Here is a 22,470-nt window from a genome sequence, read left to right as displayed (position 1 = left end):
GCCTCCTGTCTTTTCTACAGTGCCACTGTCTCTAAGCCGAAAAACATCGCTGGTCTCACCACCGTCTTGAACACCTTTGCTTTCATTCTCGCTGATACTCTCTTATCGCAAAACACACCTGACACTTTTCTCCACCCGTTCCAACCTGCTTGCACTCGCCTCTTCACGTCACGTCTACATTCAGTCCTACGTTCTTAGCTTTCCTTTTCTCTCTCTGCCTACAAACAAACCTTCCTCCTCTCCTTCTTCGACCAACAGTAGGCTTGCATTCTGAGACTGAAGTGGCCTATTGGGATGATATGGTACCATGAGGTCTTTTAGACATGATGGAGCTTGACCCTTTAGAGCTTTATATGTAAGAAGCAGGGTTTTACATTCTGTTCTAGATTTGTTGAGAAGCCAATGGAAAGAAGCTAGTGAAGGCAAAATATGATACAGTCAGCACTTTTGCTGCAAATAGTTTGCTTCATTGAAAGTGACACCTTCTCGCTAAATGTTTGCACCTCAGTGTATTCTACAATGGCATTTTAGTATACTGCATTGACCTTTAAAAGTCATAGGTATCAGATCGGCAACACATCCATGCTTGGAATGGAAAAAATGCAATTACTCTGTCAAATGTTGTGGTGCTCAAACCCACAATTCCTCATAAAGCTTGGTATAGTAAGGCTGTTTTTATACTTGTCGACTTTCGTAGGTGAAAGTCTTCCTAAAAAAGGTCTGTGGAATAGATGTCGCAGTCAAGGGCTCGTCCGGGATTTGAACCCGGGACCTATCGCACCCAAAGCGAGAATCATACCCCTAGACCAACGAGCCTCGCGTCCAGTGGGCTTGTAATGAGTTCAGCCCTACTATCCAAATGAAGAACAAGAACTTCAGTCATTCTCAAACTGAGAAATTCATGTTGTATAAATTTCCGACAAAAACATTAATGTGAGGACATACTCCATTGACAGAGAAAGGTTGTGGTTTCCAGATCAGCAAAACACGAGTGAGTGGAATCTTGTCTCGTCTAGTAACAACTTTCACAGAAAAACTTTCATCTGGTCTTGTGGTTACACGTGGAAAGCGTTACATCCTCTCTTCTCATAGACATTGAATTTAGCATTCAGGGCTCGTCCGGAGACCTCTCACACCCTAAGCGAGAATCATTCCCCTAGACCAAGGCTAGTGAAGGCAAAATTTGAATTTACAGAATTTACTCACCTTTAGATTGGCCAATTTGTGTTTTGGCAACCTCACTACATTTAAAGTGTTACCATCTCTTGTATGCATCTCAATGAACTTGAGGAGAGCATTTGAACTCTCTTTTGAGAGAGTATATCCAAAAATCTCCTCTTTGGTCTTCCTCTAGACCTCTTGCCTGGCAGCTCCAACCTCAGCATCCTTCTACCGACATATTGACAGTCTCTCCTCTGAACATGTCCAAACCACCTCAATCTGGCCTCTCTGACTTTATCTCCAAAACATCTAACATGAGCTGTCCCTCTGATGTACTCATGCCTGATCCCATCCATCCTCGTCACTCCCAATGAGAACCTCAACATCTTAAGCTCTGCTACCTCCAGCTCTGCCTCCTGTCTTTTCTACAGTGCCACTGTCTCTAAACCGAAAAACATTGCTGGTCTCACCACCTTCTTGAACACCTTTTCTGTCATTCTCGCTGATACTCTTTTATCGCAAAACACACCTGACACTTTTCTCCACCCGTTCCAACCTGCTTGCACTCGCCTCTTCACGTCACGTCTACTGTCAGTCCTACGTTCTTAGCTTTCCTCTTCTCTCTCTGCCTACAAACAAACCTTCCTCTTCTCCTTCTTCGACCAACAGTAGGCTTGCATTCTGAGACTGAAGTGGCCTATTGGGATGATATGGTACCATGAGGTCTTTTAGATATGATGGAGCTTGACCCTTTAGAGCTTTATATGTAAGAAGCAGGGTTTTGCATTCTGTTCTAGATTTGTTGAGAAGCCAATGGCAAGAAGCTAGTGAAGGCAAAATATGATACAGTCAGCACTTTTGCTGCAAATAGTTTGCTTCATTGAAAGTGACACCTTCTCGCTAAATGTTTGCACCTCAGTGTATTCTACAATGGCATTTTAGTATACTGCATTGACCTTTAAAAGTCATAGGTATCAAATCGGCAACACATCCATGCTTGGAATGGAAAACATGCAATTACTCTGTCAAATTTCGTGGTGCTCAAACCCACAATTCCTCATAAAGCTTGGTATAGTAAGGCTGTTTTTATACTTGTCGACTTTCGTAGGTGAAAGTCTTCCTAAAAAGGGTCTGTGGAATAGATGTCGCAGTCAAGGGCTCGTCCGGGATTTGATCCCTGGACCTCTCGCACCCAAAGCGAGAATCATACCCCTAGACCAACGAGCCTCGTGTCCGGTGGTTTTGTATTGAGTTCAGCCGTACTATCCAAATGAAGAACAAGAACTTCAGTCATTCTCAAACTGAGAAATTCATGTTGTGTAAATTTCCGACAAAAACATTAATGTGAGGACATACTCCATTGACAGAGAAAGGTTGTGGTTTCCAGATCAGCAAAACACGAGTGAGTGGAATCTTGTCTCGTCTAGTAACAACTTTCACAGAAACACTTGCATCTGGTCTTGTGGTTACACGTGGAAAGCGTTACATCCTCTCTTCTCATAGACATTGAATTTAGCATTCAGGGCTCGTCCGGAGACCTCTCACACCCTAAGCGAGAATCATTCCCCTAGACCAAGGCTAGTGAAGGCAAAATATGATACAGTCAGCTCTTGACTTTTGAAAGTCGGGTTTTCCAAATCGGCAAAACATCAATACTTGGCATCTTGTGTCGTGTACTAACTAAAGTTTCCTGTGTTTGCACAAGGAAAAAATGCAATTACTCTGTCAAAGTTTTTGGTGCTCAAACCCACAATTCCTCATAAAGTTTAGTATGGTAAGCCTGTTTTCATACTTGTCAACTTTCATAGGAGAAAGTTTTCTTGAAAAGGGTCAGTGGAATAGATGTCGCAGTCAAGGGCTTGTCCGGGATTTGATCCCTGGACCTCTCGCACCCAAAGCGAGAATCATACCCCTAGACCAACGAGCCTCGTGTCCGGTGGTTTTGTATTGAGTTCAGCCGTACTATCCAAATGAAGAACAAGAACTTCAGTCATTCTCAAACTGAGAAATTCATGTTGTGTAAATTTCCGACAAAAACATTAATGTGAGGACATACTCCATTGACAGAGAAAGGTTGTGGTTTCCAGATCAGCAAATCGCGTCCCGTGGGCTTGTAATGAGTTCAGCCCTACTATCCAAATGAAGAACAAGAACTTCAGTCATTCTCAAACTGAGAAATTCATGTTGTGTAAATTTCCGACAAAAACATTAATGTGAGGACATACTCCATTGACAGAGAAAGGTTGTGGTTTCCAGATCAGCAAAACACGAGTGAGTGGAATCTTGTCTCGTTCTAGTAACAACTTTCACAGCAACAGTTGCATCTGGTCTTGTGGTTACACGTGGAAAGCGTTACATCTTCTCTTCTCATAGACATTGAATTTAGCATTCAGGGCTCGTCCGGAGACTTCTCACACCCTAAGCGAGAATCATTCCCCTAGACCAAGGCTAGTGAAGGCAAAATTTGAATTTACAGAATTTACTCACCTTTAGATTGGCCAATTTGTGTTTTGGCAACCTCACTACATTTAAAGTGTTACCATCTCTTTTCTTGTATGCATCTCAATGAACTTGAGGAGAGCATTTGAACTCTCTTTTGAGAGAGTATATCCAAAAATCTCCTCTTTGGTCTTCCTCTAGACCTCTTGCCTCGCAGCTCCAACCTCAGCATCCTTCTACCGACATATTGACAGTCTCTCCTCTTAACATGTCCAAACCACCTCAATCTGGCCTCTCTGACTTTATCTCCAAAACATCTAACATGAGCTGTCCCTCTGATGTACTCATGCCTGATCCTATCCATCCTCGTCACTCCCAATGAGAACCTCAACATCTTAAGCTCTGCTACCTCCAGCTCTGCCTCCTGTCTTTTCTACAGTGCCACTGTCTCTAAGCCGAAAAACATCGCTGGTCTCACCACCGTCTTGAACACCTTTGCTTTCATTCTCGCTGATACTCTTTTATCGCGAAACACACCTGACACTTTTCTCCACCCGTTCCAACCTGCTTGCACTCGCCTCTTCACGTCACGTCTACTGTCAGTCCTACGTTCTTAGCTTTCCTCTTCTCTCTCTGCCTACAAACAAACCTTCCTCTTCTCCTTCTTCGACCAACAGTAGGCTTGCATTCTGAGACTGAAGTGGCCTATTGGGATGATATGGTACCATGAGGTCTTTTAGATATGATGGAGCTTGACCCTTTAGAGCTTTATATGTAAGAAGCAGGGTTTTGCATTCTGTTCTAGATTTGTTGAGAAGCCAATGGCAAGAAGCTAGTGAAGGCAAAATATGATACAGTCAGCACTTTTGCTGCAAATAGTTTGCTTCATTGAAAGTGACACCTTCTCGCTAAATGTTTGCACCTCAGTGTATTCTACAATGGCATTTTAGTATACTGCATTGACCTTTAAAAGTCATAGGTATCAGATCGGCAACACATCCATGCTTGGAATGGAAAAAAGGCATTGACTCTGTCAAATTTTGTGGTGCTCAAACCCACAATTCCTCATAAAGCTTGCTATGGTAAGGCTGTCTTCATACTTGTCGACTTTCATAGGTGAAAGTTTTCCTGAGAACAGATCTGTGGAATAGATATCGCAGTCAAGGGCTCGTCCGGGATTTGAACCCGGGACCTCTCGCACCCAAAGTGAGAATCATACCCCTAGACCAACGAGCCATATAAAGACAAGCGAATTGCAGAGTTTGTGAACTAATACCCCATTTGTAGACAGAATTTACTCACCTTTAGATTGGCCAATTTGTGTATTGGCAACCTCACTACATTGAAAGTCTTACCATCTCTTTTCTTGTATGCATCTCAATGAACTTGAGGAGAGCATTTGAACTCTCTTTTGAGAGAGTATATCTAAAAATCTCCTCTTTGGTCTTCCTCTAGACCTCTTGCCTGGCAGCTCCAACCTCAGCATCCTTCTACCGACATATTGACAGTCTCTCCTCTTAACATGTCCAAACCACCTCAATCTGGCCTCTCTGACTTTATCTCCAAAACATCTAACATGAGCTGTCCCTCTGATGTACTCATGCCTGATCCTATCCATCCTCGTCACTCCCAATGAGAACCTCAACATCTTAAGCTCTGCTACCTCCAGCTCTGCCTCCTGTCTTTTCTACAGTGCCACTGTCTCTAAGCCGAAAAACATCGCTGGTCTCACCACCGTCTTGAACACCTTTGCTTTCATTCTCGCTGATACTCTCTTATCGCAAAACACACCTGACACTTTTCTCCACCCGTTCCAACCTGCTTGCACTCGCCTCTTCACGTCACGTCTACATTCAGTCCTACGTTCTTAGCTTTCCTTTTCTCTCTCTGCCTACAAACAAACCTTCCTCCTCTCCTTCTTCGACCAACAGTAGGCTTGCATTCTGAGACTGAAGTGGCCTATTGGGATGATATGGTACCATGAGGTCTTTTAGACATGATGGAGCTTGACCCTTTAGAGCTTTATATGTAAGAAGCAGGGTTTTACATTCTGTTCTAGATTTGTTGAGAAGCCAATGGAAAGAAGCTAGTGAAGGCAAAATATGATACAGTCCGCACTTTTGCTGCAAATAGTTTGCTTCATTGAAAGTGACACCTTCTCGCTAAATGTTTGCACCTCAGTGTATTCTACAATGGCATTTTAGTATACTGCATTGACCTTTAAAAGTCATAGGTATCAGATCGGCAACACATCCATGCTTGGAATGGAAAAAATGCAATTACTCTGTCAAATGTTGTGGTGCTCAAACCCACAATTCCTCATAAAGCTTGGTATAGTAAGGCTGTTTTTATACTTGTCGACTTTCGTAGGTGAAAGTCTTCCTAAAAAAGGTCTGTGGAATAGATGTCGCAGTCAAGGGCTCGTCCGGGATTTGAACCCGGGACCTCTCGCACCCAAAGCGAGAATCATACCCCTAGACCAACGAGCCTCGCGTCCAGTGGGCTTGTAATGAGTTCAGCCCTACTATCCAAATGAAGAACAAGAACTTCAGTCATTCTCAAACTGAGAAATTCATGTTGTGTAAATTTCCGACAAAAACATTAATGTGAGGACATACTCCATTGACAGAGAAAGGTTGTGGTTTCCAGATCAGCAAAACACGAGTGAGTGGAATCTTGTCTCGTTCTAGTAACAACTTTCACAGCAACACTTGCATCTGGTCTTGTGGTTACACGTGGAAAGCGTTACATCTTCTCTTCTCATAGACATTGAATTTAGCATTCAGGGCTCGTCCGGAGACTTCTCACACCCTAAGCGAGAATCATTCCCCTAGACCAAGGCTAGTGAAGGCAAAATTTGAATTTACAGAATTTACTCACCTTTAGATTGGCCAATTTGTGTTTTGGCAACCTCACTACATTTAAAGTGTTACCATCTCTTGTATGCATCTCAATGAACTTGAGGAGAGCATTTGAACTCTCTTTTGAGAGAGTATATCCAAAAATCTCCTCTTTGGTCTTCCTCTAGACCTCTTGTCTGGCAGCTCCAACCTCAGCATCCTTCTACCGACATATTGACAGTCTCTCCTCTGAACATGTCCAAACCACCTCAATCTGGCCTCTCTGACTTTATCTCCAAAACATCTAACATGAGCTGTCCCTCTGATGTACTCATGCCTGATCCCATCCATCCTCGTCACTCCCAATGAGAACCTCAACATCTTAAGCTCTGCTACCTCCAGCTCTGCCTCCTGTCTTTTCTACAGTGCCACTGTCTCTAAACCGAAAAACATTGCTGGTCTCACCACCTTCTTGAACACCTTTTCTGTCATTCTCGCTGATACTCTTTTATCGCAAAACACACCTGACACTTTTCTCCACCCGTTCCAACCTGCTTGCACTCGCCTCTTCACGTCACGTCTACTGTCAGTCCTACGTTCTTAGCTTTCCTCTTCTCTCTCTGCCTACAAACAAACCTTCCTCTTCTCCTTCTTCGACCAACAGTAGGCTTGCATTCTGAGACTGAAGTGGCCTATTGGGATGATATGGTACCATGAGGTCTTTTAGATATGATGGAGCTTGACCCTTTAGAGCTTTATATGTAAGAAGCAGGGTTTTGCATTCTGTTCTAGATTTGTTGAGAAGCCAATGGCAAGAAGCTAGTGAAGGCAAAATATGATACAGTCAGCACTTTTGCTGCAAATAGTTTGCTTCATTGAAAGTGACACCTTCTCGCTAAATGTTTGCACCTCAGTGTATTCTACAATGGCATTTTAGTATACTGCATTGACCTTTAAAAGTCATAGGTATCAGATCGGCAACAAATCCATGCTTTGAATGGAAAAAAGGCAGTGACTCTGTCAAATTTTGTGGTGCTCAAACCCACAATTCCTCATAAAGCTTGCTATGGTAAGGCTGTCTTCATACTTGTCGACTTTCATAGGTGAAAGTTTTCCTGAGAACAGATCTGTGGAATAGATATCGCAGTCAAGGGCTCGTCCGGGATTTGAACCCGGGACCTCTCGCACCCAAAGTGAGAATCATACCCCTAGACCAACGAGCCATATAAAGACAAGCGAATTGCAGAGTTTGTGAACTAATACCCCATTTGTAGACAGAATTTACTCACCTTTAGATTGGCCAATTTGTGTATTGGCAACCTCACTACATTGAAAGTCTTACCATCTCTTTTCTTGTATGCATCTCAATGAACTTGAGGAGAGCATTTGAACTTTCTTTTGAGAGAGTATATCTAAAAATCTCCTCTTTGGTCTTCCTCTAGACCTCTTGCCTGGCAGCTCCAACCTCAGCATCCTTCTACCGACATATTGACAGTCTCTCCTCTTAACATGTCCAAACCACCTCAATCTGGCCTCTCTGACTTTATCTCCAAAACATCTAACATGAGCTGTCCCTCTGATGTACTCATGCCTGATCCTATCCATCCTCGTCACTCCCAATGAGAACCTCAACATCTTAAGCTCTGCTACCTCCAGCTCTGCCTCCTGTCTTTTCTACAGTGCCACTGTCTCTAAGCCAAAAAACATCGCTGGTCTCACCACCGTCTTGAACACCTTTGCTTTCATTCTCGCTGATACTCTCTTATCGCAAAACACACCTGACACTTTTCTCCACCCGTTCCAACCTGCTTGCACTCGCCTCTTCACGTCACGTCTACATTCAGTCCTACGTTCTTAGCTTTCCTTTTCTCTCTCTGCCTACAAACAAACCTTCCTCCTCTCCTTCTTCGACCAACAGTAGGCTTGCATTCTGAGACTGAAGTGGCCTATTGGGATGATATGGTACCATGAGGTCTTTTAGACATGATGGAGCTTGACCCTTTAGAGCTTTATATGTAAGAAGCAGGGTTTTACATTCTGTTCTAGATTTGTTGAGAAGCCAATGGAAAGAAGCTAGTGAAGGCAAAATATGATACAGTCCGCACTTTTGCTGCAAATAGTTTGCTTCATTGAAAGTGACACCTTCTCGCTAAATGTTTGCACCTCAGTGTATTCTACAATGGCATTTTAGTATACTGCATTGACCTTTAAAAGTCATAGGTATCAGATCGGCAACACATCCATGCTTGGAATGGAAAAAATGCAATTACTCTGTCAAATGTTGTGGTGCTCAAACCCACAATTCCTCATAAAGCTTGGTATAGTAAGGCTGTTTTTATACTTGTCGACTTTCGTAGGTGAAAGTCTTCCTAAAAAAGGTCTGTGGAATAGATGTCGCAGTCAAGGGCTCGTCCGGGATTTGAACCCGGGACCTCTCGCACCCAAAGCGAGAATCATACCCCTAGACCAACGAGCCTCGCGTCCAGTGGGCTTGTAATGAGTTCAGCCCTACTATCCAAATGAAGAACAAGAACTTCAGTCATTCTCAAACTGAGAAATTCATGTTGTGTAAATTTCCGACAAAAACATTAATGTGAGGACATACTCCATTGACAGAGAAAGGTTGTGGTTTCCAGATCAGCAAAACACGAGTGAGTGGAATCTTGTCTCGTTCTAGTAACAACTTTCACAGCAACACTTGCATCTGGTCTTGTGGTTACACGTGGAAAGCGTTACATCTTCTCTTCTCATAGACATTGAATTTAGCATTCAGGGCTCGTCCGGAGACTTCTCACACCCTAAGCGAGAATCATTCCCCTAGACCAAGGCTAGTGAAGGCAAAATTTGAATTTACAGAATTTACTCACCTTTAGATTGGCCAATTTGTGTTTTGGCAACCTCACTACATTTAAAGTGTTACCATCTCTTGTATGCATCTCAATGAACTTGAGGAGAGCATTTGAACTCTCTTTTGAGAGAGTATATCCAAAAATCTCCTCTTTGGTCTTCCTCTAGACCTCTTGCCTGGCAGCTCCAACCTCAGCATCCTTCTACCGACATATTGACAGTCTCTCCTCTGAACATGTCCAAACCACCTCAATCTGGCCTCTCTGACTTTATCTCCAAAACATCTAACATGAGCTGTCCCTCTGATGTACTCATGCCTGATCCCATCCATCCTCGTCACTCCCAATGAGAACCTCAACATCTTAAGCTCTGCTACCTCCAGCTCTGCCTCCTGTCTTTTCTACAGTGCCACTGTCTCTAAACCGAAAAACATCGCTGGTCTCACCACCTTCTTGAACACCTTTTCTGTCATTCTCGCTGATACTCTTTTATCGCAAAACACACCTGACACTTTTCTCCACCCGTTCCAACCTGCTTGCACTCGCCTCTTCACGTCACGTCTACTGTCAGTCCTACGTTCTTAGCTTTCCTCTTCTCTCTCTGCCTACAAACAAACCTTCCTCTTCTCCTTCTTCGACCAACAGTAGGCTTGCATTCTGAGACTGAAGTGGCCTATTGGGATGATATGGAACCATGAGGTCTTTTAGATATGATGGAGCATGACCCTTTAGAGCTTTATATGTAAGAAGCAGGGTTTTGCATTCTGTTCTAGATTTGTTGAGAAACCAATGGCAAGAAGCTAGTGAAGGCAAAATATGATACAGTCAGCACTTTTGCTGCAAATAGTTTGCTTCATTGAAAGTGACACCTTCTCGCCAAATGTTTGCACCTCAGTGTATTCTACAATGGCATTTTAGTATACTGCATTGACCTTTAAAAGTCATAGGTATCAGATCGGCAACACATCCATGCTTTGAATGGAAAACATGCAATTACTCTGTGAAATTTCGTGGTGCTCAAACCCACAATTCCTCATAAAGCTTGGTATAGTAAGGCTGTTTTTATACTTGTCGACTTTCGTAGGTGAAAGTCTTCCTAAAAAGGGTCTGTGGAATAGATGTCGCAGTCAAGGGCTCGTCCGGGATTTGATCTCTGGACCTCTCGCACCCAAAGTGAGAATCATACCCCTAGACCAACGAGCCTCGCGTCCAGTGGGCTTGTAATGAGTTCAGCCCTACTATCCAAATGAAGAACAAGAACTTCAGTCATTCTCAAACTGAGAAATTCATGTTGTGTAAATTTCCGACAAAAACATTAATGTGAGGACATACTCCATTGACAGAGAAAGGTTGTGGTTTCCAGATCAGCAAAACACGAGTGAGTGGAATCTTCTCTCGTTCTAGTAACAACTTTCACAGCAACACTTGCATCTGGTCTTGTGGTTACACGTGGAAAGCGTTACATCTTCTCTTCTCATAGACATTGAATTTAGCATTCAGGGCTCGTCCGGAGACTTCTCACACCCTAAGCGAGAATCATTCCCCTAGACCAAGGCTAGTGAAGGCAAAATTTGAATTTACAGAATTTACTCACCTTTAGATTGGCCAATTTGTGTTTTGGCAACCTCACTACATTTAAAGTGTTACCATCTCTTGTATGCATCTCAATGAACTTGAGGAGAGCATTTGAACTCTCTTTTGAGAGAGTATATCCAAAAATCTCCTCTTTGGTCTTCCTCTAGACCTCTTGCCTGGCAGCTCCAACCTCAGCATCCTTCTACCGACATATTGACAGTCTCTCCTCTGAACATGTCCAAACCACCTCAATCTGGCCTCTCTGACTTTATCTCCAAAACATCTAACATGAGCTGTCCCTCTGATGTACTCATGCCTGATCCCATCCATCCTCGTCACTCCCAATGAGAACCTCAACATCTTAAGCTCTGCTACCTCCAGCTCTGCCTCCTGTCTTTTCTACAGTGCCACTGTCTCTAAACCGAAAAACATCGCTGGTCTCACCACCTTCTTGAACACCTTTTCTGTCATTCTCGCTGATACTCTTTTATCGCAAAACACACCTGACACTTTTCTCCACCCGTTCCAACCTGCTTGCACTCGCCTCTTCACGTCACGTCTACTGTCAGTCCTACGTTCTTAGCTTTCCTCTTCTCTCTCTGCCTACAAACAAACCTTCCTCTTCTCCTTCTTCGACCAACAGTAGGCTTGCATTCTGAGACTGAAGTGGCCTATTGGGATGATATGGAACCATGAGGTCTTTTAGATATGATGGAGCTTGACCCTTTAGAGCTTTATATGTAAGAAGCAGGGTTTTGCATTCTGTTCTAGATTTGTTGAGAAACCAATGGCAAGAAGCTAGTGAAGGCAAAATATGATACAGTCAGCACTTTTGCTGCAAATAGTTTGCTTCATTGAAAGTGACACCTTCTCGCTAAATGTTTGCACCTCAGTGTATTCTACAATGGCATTTTAGTATACTGCATTGACCTTTAAAAGTCATAGGTATCAGATCGGCAACACATCCATGCTTTGAATGGAAAACATGCAATTACTCTGTGAAATTTCGTGGTGCTCAAACCCACAATTCCTCATAAAGCTTGGTATAGTAAGGCTGTTTTTATACTTGTCGACTTTCGTAGGTGAAAGTCTTCCTAAAAAGGGTCTGTGGAATAGATGTCGCAGTCAAGGGCTCATCCGGGATTTGATCTCTGGACCTCTCGCACCCAAAGTGAGAATCATACCCCTAGACCAACGAGCCTCGCGTCCAGTGGGCTTGTAATGAGTTCAGCCCTACTATCCAAATGAAGAACAAGAACTTCAGTCATTCTCAAACTGAGAAATTCATGTTGTGTAAATTTCCGACAAAAACATTAATGTGAGGACATACTCCATTGACAGAGAAAGGTTGTGGTTTCCAGATCAGCAAAACACGAGTGAGTGGAATCTTGTCTCGTTCTAGTAACAACTTTCACAGCAACACTTGCATCTGGTCTTGTGGTTACACGTGGAAAGCGTTACATCTTCTCTTCTCATAGACATTGAATTTAGCATTCAGGGTTCGTCCGGAGACTTCTCACACCCTAAGCGAGAATCATTCCCCTAGACCAAGGCTAGTGAAGGCAAAATATGAATTTACAGAATTTACTCACCTTTAGATTGGCCAATTTGTGTTTTGGCAACCTCACTACATTGAAAGTGTTACCATCTCTTTTCTTGTATGCATCTCAATGAACTTGAGGAGAGCATTTGAACTCTCTTTTGAGAGAGTATATCCAAAAATCTCCTCTTTGGTCTTCCTCTAGACCTCTTGCCTGGCAGCTCCAACCTCAGCATCCTTCTACCGACATATTGACAGTCTCTCCTCTGAACATGTCCAAACCACCTCAATCTGGCCTCTCTGACTTTATCTCCAAAACATCTAACATGAGCTGTCCCTCTGATGTACTCATGCCTGATCCCATCCATCCTCGTCACTCCCAATGAGAACCTCAACATCTTAAGCTCTGCTACCTCCAGCTCTGCCTCCTGTCTTTTCTACAGTGCCACTGTCTCTAAACCGAAAAACATTGCTGGTCTCACCACCTTCTTGAACACCTTTTCTGTCATTCTCGCTGATACTCTTTTATCGCGAAACACACCTGACACTTTTCTCCACCCGTTCCAACCTGCTTGCACTCGCCTCTTCACGTCACGTCTACTGTCAGTCCTACGTTCTTAGCTTTCCTCTTCTCTCTCTGCCTACAAACAAACCTTCCTCTTCTCCTTCTTCGACCAACAGTAGGCTTGCATTCTGAGACTGAAGTGGCCTATTGGGATGATATGGTACCATGAGGTCTTTTAGATATGATGGAGCTTGACCCTTTAGAGCTTTATATGTAAGAAGCAGGGTTTTGCATTCTGTTCTAGATTTGTTGAGAAGCCAATGGCAAGAAGCTAGTGAAGGCAAAATATGATACAGTCAGCACTTTTGCTGCAAATAGTTTGCTTCATTGAAAGTGACACCTTCTCGCTAAATGTTTGCACCTCAGTGTATTCTACAATGGCATTTTAGTATACTGCATTGACCTTTAAAAGTCATAGGTATCAGATCGGCAACACATCCATGCTTGGAATGGAAAAAAGGCAGTGACTCTGTCAAATTTTGTGGTGCTCAAACCCACAATTCCTCATAAAGCTTGCTATGGTAAGGCTGTCTTCATACTTGTCGACTTTCATAGGTGAAAGTTTTCCTGAGAACAGATCTGTGGAATAGATATCGCAGTCAAGGGCTCGTCCGGGATTTGAACCCGGGACCTCTCGCACCCAAAGTGAGAATCATACCCCTAGACCAACGAGCCATATAAAGACAAGCGAATTGCAGAGTTTGTGAACTAATACCCCATTTGTAGACAGAATTTACTCACCTTTAGATTGGCCAATTTGTGTATTGGCAACCTCACTACATTGAAAGTCTTACCATCTCTTTTCTTGTATGCATCTCAATGAACTTGAGGAGAGCATTTGAACTCTCTTTTGAGAGAGTATATCTAAAAATCTCCTCTTTGGTCTTCCTCTAGACCTCTTGCCTGGCAGCTCCAACCTCAGCATCCTTCTACCGACATATTGACAGTCTCTCCTCTTAACATGTCCAAACCACCTCAATCTGGCCTCTCTGACTTTATCTCCAAAACATCTAACATGAGCTGTCCCTCTGATGTACTCATGCCTGATCCTATCCATCCTCGTCACTCCCAATGAGAACCTCAACATCTTAAGCTCTGCTACCTCCAGCTCTGCCTCCTGTCTTTTCTACAGTGCCACTGTCTCTAAGCCGAAAAACATCGCTGGTCTCACCACCGTCTTGAACACCTTTGCTTTCATTCTCGCTGATACTCTCTTATCGCAAAACACACCTGACACTTTTCTCCACCCGTTCCAACCTGCTTGCACTCGCCTCTTCACGTCACGTCTACATTCAGTCCTACGTTCTTAGCTTTCCTTTTCTCTCTCTGCCTACAAACAAACCTTCCTCCTCTCCTTCTTCGACCAACAGTAGGCTTGCATTCTGAGACTGAAGTGGCCTATTGGGATGATATGGTACCATGAGGTCTTTTAGACATGATGGAGCTTGACCCTTTAGAGCTTTATATGTAAGAAGCAGGGTTTTACATTCTGTTCTAGATTTGTTGAGAAGCCAATGGAAAGAAGCTAGTGAAGGCAAAATATGATACAGTCCGCACTTTTGCTGCAAATAGTTTGCTTCATTGAAAGTGACACCTTCTCGCTAAATGTTTGCACCTCAGTGTATTCTACAATGGCATTTTAGTATACTGCATTGACCTTTAAAAGTCATAGGTATCAGATCGGCAACACATCCATGCTTGGAATGGAAAAAATGCAATTACTCTGTCAAATGTTGTGGTGCTCAAACCCACAATTCCTCATAAAGCTTGGTATAGTAAGGCTGTTTTTGTACTTGTCGACTTTCGTAGGTGAAAGTCTTCCTAAAAAAGGTCTGTGGAATAGATGTCGCAGTCAAGGGCTCGTCCGGGATTTGAACCCGGGACCTCTCGCACCCAAAGCAAGAATCATACCCCTAGACCAACGAGCCTCACGTCCAGTGGGCTTGTAATGAGTTCAGCCCTACTATCCAAATGAAGAACAAGAACTTCAGTCATTCTCAAACTGAGAAATTCATGTTGTGTAAATTTCCGACAAAAACATTAATGTGAGGACATACTCCATTGACAGAGAAAGGTTGTGGTTTCCAGATCAGCAAAACACGAGTGAGTGGAATCTTGTCTCGTTCTAGTAACAACTTTCACAGCAACACTTGCATCTGGTCTTGTGGTTACACGTGGAAAGCGTTACATCTTCTCTTCTCATAGACATTGAATTTAGCATTCAGGGCTCGTCCGGAGACTTCTCACACCCTAAGCGAGAATCATTCCCCTAGACCAAGGCTAGTGAAGGCAAAATTTGAATTTACAGAATTTACTCACCTTTAGATTGGCCAATTTGTGTTTTGGCAACCTCACTACATTTAAAGTGTTACCATCTCTTGTATGCATCTCAATGAACTTGAGGAGAGCATTTGAACTCTCTTTTGAGAGAGTATATCCAAAAATCTCCTCTTTGGTCTTCCTCTAGACCTCTTGCCTGGCAGCTCCAACCTCAGCATCCTTCTACCGACATATTGACAGTCTCTCCTCTGAACATGTCCAAACCACCTCAATCTGGCCTCTCTGACTTTATCTCCAAAACATCTAACATGAGCTGTCCCTCTGATGTACTCATGCCTGATCCCATCCATCCTCGTCACTCCCAATGAGAACCTCAACATCTTAAGCTCTGCTACCTCCAGCTCTGCCTCCTGTCTTTTCTACAGTGCCACTGTCTCTAAACCGAAAAACATCGCTGGTCTCACCACCTTCTTGAACACCTTTTCTGTCATTCTCGCTGATACTCTTTTATCGCAAAACACACCTGACACTTTTCTCCACCCGTTCCAACCTGCTTGCACTCGCCTCTTCACGTCACGTCTACTGTCAGTCCTACGTTCTTAGCTTTCCTCTTCTCTCTCTGCCTACAAACAAACCTTCCTCTTCTCCTTCTTCGACCAACAGTAGGCTTGCATTCTGAGACTGAAGTGGCCTATTGGGATGATATGGAACCATGAGGTCTTTTAGATATGATGGAGCTTGACCCTTTAGAGCTTTATATGTAAGAAGCATGGTTTTGCATTCTGTTCTAGATTTGTTGAGAAACCAATGGCAAGAAGCTAGTGAAGGCAAAATATGATACAGTCAGCACTTTTGCTGCAAATAGTTTGCTTCATTGAAAGTGACACCTTCTCGCCAAATGTTTGCACCTCAGTGTATTCTACAATGGCATTTTAGTATACTGCATTGACCTTTAAAAGTCATAGGTATCAGATCGGCAACACATCCATGCTTTGAATGGAAAACATGCAATTACTCTGTCAAATTTCGTGGTGCTCAAACCCACAATTCCTCATAAAGCTTGGTATAGTAAGGCTGTTTTTATACTTGTCGACTTTCGTAGGTGAATGTCTTCCTAAAAAGGGTCTGTGGAATAGATGTCGCAGTCAAGGGCTCGTCCGGGATTTGATCTCTGGACCTCTCGCACCCAAAGTGAGAATCATACCCCTAGACCAACGAGCCTCGCGTCCAGTGGGCTTGTAATGAGTTCAGCCCTACTATCCAAATGAAGAACAAGAACTTCAGTCATTCTCAAACTGAGAAATTCATGTTGTGTAAATTTCCGACAAAAACATTAATGTGAGGACATACTCCATTGACAGAGAAAGGTTGTGGTTTCCAGATCAGCAAAACACGAGTGAGTGGAATCTTGTCTCGTTCTAGTAACAACTTTCACAGCAACACTTGCATCTGGTCTTGTGGTTACACGTGGAAAGCGTTACATCTTCTCTTCTCATAGACATTGAATTTAGCATTCAGGGTTCGTCCGGAGACTTCTCACACCCTAAGCGAGAATCATTCCCCTAGACCAAGGCTAGTGAAGGCAAAATATGAATTTACAGAATTTACTCACCTTTAGATTGGCCAATTTGTGTTTTGGCAACCTCACTACATTGAAAGTGTTACCATCTCTTTTCTTGTATGCATCTCAATGAACTTGAGGAGAGCATTTGAACTCTCTTTTGAGAGAGTATATCCAAAAATCTCCTCTTTGGTCTTCCTCTAGACCTCTTGCCTGGCAGCTCCAACCTCAGCATCCTTCTACCGACATATTGACAGTCTCTCCTCTGAACATGTCCAAACCACCTCAATCTGGCCTCTCTGATTTTATCTCCAAAACATCTAACATGAGCTGTCCCTCTGATGTACTCATGCCTGATCCCATCCATCCTCGTCACTCCCAATGAGAACCTCAACATCTTAAGCTCTGCTACCTCCAGCTCTGCCTCCTGTCTTTTCTACAGTGCCACTGTCTCTAAACCGAAAAACATCGCTGGTCTCACCACCTTCTTGAACACCTTTTCTGTCATTCTCGCTGATACTCTTTTATCGCAAAACACACCTGACACTTTTCTCCACCCGTTCCAACCTGCTTGCACTCGCCTCTTCACGTCACGTCTACTGTCAGTCCTACGTTCTTAGCTTTCCTCTTCTCTCTCTGCCTACAAACAAACCTTCCTCTTCTCCTTCTTCGACCAACAGTAGGCTTGCATTCTGAGACTGAAGTGGCCTATTGGGATGATATGGTACCATGAGGTCTTTTAGATATGATGGAGCTTGACCCTTTAGAGCTTTATATGTAAGAAGCAGGGTTTTGCATTCTGTTCTAGATTTGTTGAGAAGCCAATGGCAAGAAGCTAGTGAAGGCAAAATATGATACAGTCCGCACTTTTGCTGCAAATAGTTTGCTTCATTGAAAGTGACACCTTCTCGCTAAATGTTTGCACCTCAGTGTATTCTACAATGGCATTTTAGTATACTGCATTGACCTTACTTACTTAGTCAAATTTTGTGGTGCTCAAACCCACAATTCCTCATAAAGCTTGCTATGGTAAGGCTGTTTTCATACTTGTCGACTTTCATAGGTGAAAGTTTTCCTGAGAACAGATCTGTGGAATAGATGTCGCAGTCAAGGGCTCGTCCGGGATTTGAACCCGGGACCTCTCGCACCCAAAGCGAGAATCATACCCCTAGACCAACGAGCCATTAAAGACAAGCGAATTGCAGAGTTTGTAAACTAATATCCCATTTGTAGACAGGATTTACTCACCTTTAGATTGGCCAATTTGTGTTTTGGCAACCTCACTACATTGAAAGTGTTACCATCTCTTTTCTTGTATGCATCTCAATGAACTTGAGGAGGGCATTTGAACTCTCTTTTGAGAGAGTATATCCAAAAATCTCCTCTTTGTTCTTCCTCTAGACCTCTTGCCTGGCAGCTCCAACCTCAGCATCCTTCCTTCTGGTGCTCAAACCCACAATTCCTCATAAAGCTTGGTATAGTAAGGCTGTTTTTATACTTGTCGACTTTCGTAGGTGAAAGTCTTCCTAAACAAGGTCTGTGGAATAGATGTCGCAGTCAAGGGCTCGTCCGGGATTTGAACCCGGGACCTCTCGCACCCAAAGCGAGAATCATACCCCTAGTCACGTCTACTGTCAGTCCTACGTTCTTAGCTTTCCTCTTCTCTCTCTGTCAACAAACAAACCTTCCTCCTCTCCTTCTTCGACCAACAGTAGGCTTGCATTCTGAGACTGAAGTGGCCTATTGGGATGATATGGTACCATGAGGTCTTTTAGATATGATGGAGCTTGACCCTTTAGAGCTTTATATGTAAGAAGCAGGGTTTTACATTCTGTTCGAGATTTGTTGAGAAGCCAATGGAAAGAAGCTAGTGAAGGCAAAATATGATACAGTCCGCACTTTTGCTGCAAATAGTTTGCTTCATTGAAAGTGACACCTTCTCGCTAAATGTTTGCACCTCAGTGTATTCTACAATGGCATTTTTGTATACTGCATTGACCTTACTTACTTAGTCAAATTTTGTGGTGCTCAAACCCACAATTCCTCATAAAGCTTGCTATGGTAAGGCTGTTTTCATACTTGTCGACTTTCATAGGTGAAAGTTTTCCTGAGAACAGATCTGTGGAATAGATGTCGCAGTCAAGGGCTCGTCCGGGATTTGAACCTGGGACCTCTCGCACCCAAAGCAAGAATCATACCCCTAGACCAACGAGCCATATAAAGACGAGCGAATTGCAGAGTTTGTGATCTAATACCCCATTTGTAGACAGAATTTACTCACCTTTAGATCTGCCAATTTGTGTATTGGCAACCTCACTACATTGAAAGTGAAAGTTGTTCTTCCTCTAGACCTCTTGCCTGGCAGCTCCAACCTCAGCATCCTTCCTTCTGGTGCTCAAACCCACAATTCCTCATAAAGCTTGGTATAGTAAGGCTGTTTTCATACTTGTCGACTTTCGTAGGTGAAAGTCTTCCTAAAAAAGGTCTGTGGAATAGATGTCGCAGTCAAGGGCTCGTCCGGGATTTGAACCCGGGACATCTCGCACCCAAAGCGAGAATCATACCCCTAGACCAACGAGCCTCGCGTCCAGTGGGCTTGTAATGAGTTCAGCCCTACTATCCAAATGAAGAACAAGAACTTCAGTCATTCTCAAACTGAGAAATTCATGTTGTGTAAATTTCCGACAAAAACATTAATGTGAGGACATACTCCATTGACAGAGAAAGGTTGTGGTTTCCAGATCAGCAAAACACGAGTGAGTGGAATCTTGTCTCGTTCTAGTAACAACTTTCACAGCAACACTTGCATCTGGTCTTGTGGTTACACGTGGAAAGCGTTACATCTTCTCTTCTCATAGACATTGAATTTAGCATTCAGGGCTCGTCCGGAGACTTCTCACACCCTAAGTGAGAATCATTCCCCTAGACCAAGGCTAGTGAAGGAAAAATATGAATTTACAGAATTTACTCACCTTTAGATTGGCCAATTTGTGTTTTGGCAACCTCACTACATTGAAAGTGTTACCATCTCTTTTCTTGTATGCATCTCAATGAACTTGAGGAGAGCATTTGAACTCTCTTTTGAGAGAGTATATCCAAAAATCTCCTCTTTGGTCTTCCTCTAGACCTCTTGCCTGGCAGCTCCAACCTCAGCATCCTTTTACCGACATATTGACAGTCTCTCCTCTTAACATGTCCAAACCACCTCAATCTGGCCTCTCTGACTTTATCTCCAAAACATCTAACATGAGCTGTCCCTCTGATGTACTCATGCCTGATCCCATCCATCCTCGTCACTCCCAATGAGAACCTCAACATCTTAAGCTATGCTACCTCCAGCTCTGCCTCCTGTCTTTTCTACAGTGCCACTGTCTCTAAGCCGAAAAACATCGCTGGTCTCACCACTGTCTTGAACACCTTTGCTTTCATTCTCGCTGATACTCTTTTATCGCAAAATATACATGACACATTTCTCCACCCGTTCCAACCAGCTTGCACTCGCCTCTTCACGTCACGTCTACTGTCAGTCCTACGTTCTTAGCTTTCCTCTTCTCTCTCTGTCTACAAACAAATCTTCCTCCTCTCCTTCTTCGACCAACAGTAGGCTTGCATTCTGAGACTGAAGTGGCCTATTGGGATGATATGGTACCATGAGGTCTTTTAGATATGATGGAGCTTGACCCTTTAGAGCTTTATATGTAAGAAGCAGGGTTTTGCATTCTGTTCTAGATTTGTTGAGAAGCCAATGGCAAGAAGCTAGTGAAGGCAAAATATGATACAGTCAGCACTTTTGCTGCAAATAGTTTGCTTCATTGAAAGTGACACCTTCTCGCTAAATGTTTGCACCTCAGTGTATTCTACAATGGCATTTTAGTATACTGCATTGACCTTTAAAAGTCATAGGTATCAGATCGGCAACACATCCATGCTTTGAATGGAAAACATGCAATTACTCTGTCAAATTTCGTGGTGCTCAAACCCACAATTCCTCATAAAGCTTGGTATAGTAAGGCTGTTTTTATACTTGTCGACTTTCGTAGGTGAAAGTCTTCCTAAAAAGGGTCTGTGGAATAGATGTCGCAGTCAAGGGCTCGTCCGGGATTTGATCCCTGGACCTCTCGCACCCAAAGCGAGAATCATACCCCTAGACCAAGGCTAGTGAAGACATTTGATACAGTCAGCTCTTGACTTTTGAAAGTCGGGTTTTCCAAATCGGCAAAACATCAATACTTGGCATCTTGTGTCGTGTACTAACTAAAGTTTCCTGTGTTTGCACAAGGAAAAAATGCAATTACTCTGTCAAAGTTTGTGGTGCTCAAACCCACAATTCCTCATAAAGCTTGCTATGGTAAGGCTGTTTTCATACTTGTCGACTTTCATAGGTGAAAGTTTTCATGAGAATAGATCTGTGGAATAGATGTCGCAGTCAAGGGCTCGTCCGGGATTTGAACCCGGGACCTCTCGCACCCTAAGCGAGAATCATACCCCTAGACCAACGAGCCACATAAAGACAAGCGAATTGCAGAGTTTGTAAACTAATATCCCATTTGTAGACAGAATTTACTCACCTTTAGATTGGCCAATTTGTGTATTGGCAACCTCACTACATTGAAAGTGTTACCATCTCTTTTCTTGTATGCATCTCAATGAACTTGAGGAGAGCATTTGAACTCTCTTTGAGAGAGTATATCCAAAAATCTCCTCTTAGTTCTTCCTCTAGACCTCTTGCCTCGCAGCTCCAACCTCAGCATCCTTCTACCGACATATTGACAGTCTCTCCTCTGAACATGTCCAAACCATCTCAATCTGGCCTCTCTGACTTTATCTCCAAAACATCTAACATGAGCTGTCCCTCTGATGTACTCATGCCTGATCCTATCCATCCTCGTCACTCCCAATAAGAACCTCAACATCTTAAGCTATGCTACCTCCAGCTCTGCCTCCTGTCTTTTCTACAGTGCCACTGTCTCTAAGCCGAAAAACATCGCTGGTCTCACCACCGTCTTGAACACCTTTGCTTTCATTCTCGCTGATACTCTTTTATCGCAAAACACACCTGACCCTTTTCTCCACCCGTTCCAACGTGCTTGCACTCGCCTCTTCACGTCACGTCTACTGTCAGTCCTACGTTCTTAGCTTTCCTCTTCTCTCTCTGTCTACAAACAAACCTTCCTCCTCTCCTTCTTCGACCAACAGTAGGCTTGCATTCTGAGACTGAAGTGGCCTATTGGGATGATATGGTACCATGAGGTCTTTTAGATATGATGGAGCTTGACCCTTTAGAGCTTTATATGTAAGAAGCAGGGTTTTACATTCTGTTCGAGATTTGTTGAGAAAACAATGGAAAGAAGCTAGTGAAGGCAAAATATGATACAGTCCGCACTTTTGCTGCAAATAGTTTCCTTCATTGAAAGTGACACCTTATCGCTAAATGTTTGCACCTCATTGTAATTCACAATGGCATTTTAGTATACTGCATTGACCTTTAAAAGTCATAGGTATCAGATCGGCAACACATCCATGCTTGGAATGGAAAAAATGCAATTACTCTGTCAAATTTTGTGGTTCTCAAACCCACAATTCCTCATAAAGCTTGGTATGGTAAGGCTGTTTTCATACTTGTCGACTTTCATAGGTGAAAGTTTTCCTAAGAATAGATCTGT

General features: G+C 43.2%; 12 non-coding genes across 12 annotated transcripts; all 12 read right to left on the bottom strand.

Annotated features, from left to right (window-relative positions):
• Positions 1-744: 744 nt before the first annotated feature.
• Positions 745-816, bottom strand: trnap-ugg (transfer RNA proline (anticodon UGG)). Its single transcript has one exon. It is a non-coding gene; the product is annotated as a tRNA-Pro (tRNA).
• A 1,500-nt stretch (positions 817-2,316) lies between these two features.
• trnap-ugg (transfer RNA proline (anticodon UGG)) lies at positions 2,317-2,388 on the bottom strand. The gene has a single exon. It is a non-coding gene; the product is annotated as a tRNA-Pro (tRNA).
• A 2,376-nt stretch (positions 2,389-4,764) lies between these two features.
• Positions 4,765-4,836, bottom strand: trnap-ugg (transfer RNA proline (anticodon UGG)). Its single transcript has one exon. It is a non-coding gene; the product is annotated as a tRNA-Pro (tRNA).
• Positions 4,837-6,017: 1,181 nt separating this feature from the next.
• trnap-ugg (transfer RNA proline (anticodon UGG)) lies at positions 6,018-6,089 on the bottom strand. The gene has a single exon. It is a non-coding gene; the product is annotated as a tRNA-Pro (tRNA).
• A 1,502-nt stretch (positions 6,090-7,591) lies between these two features.
• On the bottom strand, positions 7,592-7,663 carry trnap-ugg (transfer RNA proline (anticodon UGG)). Its single transcript has one exon. It is a non-coding gene; the product is annotated as a tRNA-Pro (tRNA).
• Positions 7,664-8,844: 1,181 nt separating this feature from the next.
• On the bottom strand, positions 8,845-8,916 carry trnap-ugg (transfer RNA proline (anticodon UGG)). The gene has a single exon. It is a non-coding gene; the product is annotated as a tRNA-Pro (tRNA).
• Positions 8,917-13,569: 4,653 nt separating this feature from the next.
• On the bottom strand, positions 13,570-13,641 carry trnap-ugg (transfer RNA proline (anticodon UGG)). Its single transcript has one exon. It is a non-coding gene; the product is annotated as a tRNA-Pro (tRNA).
• A 1,181-nt stretch (positions 13,642-14,822) lies between these two features.
• trnap-ugg (transfer RNA proline (anticodon UGG)) lies at positions 14,823-14,894 on the bottom strand. Its single transcript has one exon. It is a non-coding gene; the product is annotated as a tRNA-Pro (tRNA).
• A 3,024-nt stretch (positions 14,895-17,918) lies between these two features.
• On the bottom strand, positions 17,919-17,990 carry trnap-ugg (transfer RNA proline (anticodon UGG)). The gene has a single exon. It is a non-coding gene; the product is annotated as a tRNA-Pro (tRNA).
• Positions 17,991-18,950: 960 nt separating this feature from the next.
• On the bottom strand, positions 18,951-19,022 carry trnap-ugg (transfer RNA proline (anticodon UGG)). Its single transcript has one exon. It is a non-coding gene; the product is annotated as a tRNA-Pro (tRNA).
• A 294-nt stretch (positions 19,023-19,316) lies between these two features.
• Positions 19,317-19,388, bottom strand: trnap-ugg (transfer RNA proline (anticodon UGG)). Its single transcript has one exon. It is a non-coding gene; the product is annotated as a tRNA-Pro (tRNA).
• Positions 19,389-21,237: 1,849 nt separating this feature from the next.
• Positions 21,238-21,309, bottom strand: trnap-agg (transfer RNA proline (anticodon AGG)). The gene has a single exon. It is a non-coding gene; the product is annotated as a tRNA-Pro (tRNA).
• Positions 21,310-22,470: the final 1,161 nt, after the last annotated feature.

The sequence above is a fragment of the Channa argus genome, chromosome 4 (genome assembly GCF_033026475.1).
Source record: "Channa argus isolate prfri chromosome 4, Channa argus male v1.0, whole genome shotgun sequence".
NCBI classification, from domain to species: domain Eukaryota; kingdom Metazoa; phylum Chordata; class Actinopteri; order Anabantiformes; family Channidae; genus Channa; species Channa argus.
This window is presented reverse-complemented; position numbering and strand designations above follow the sequence as displayed.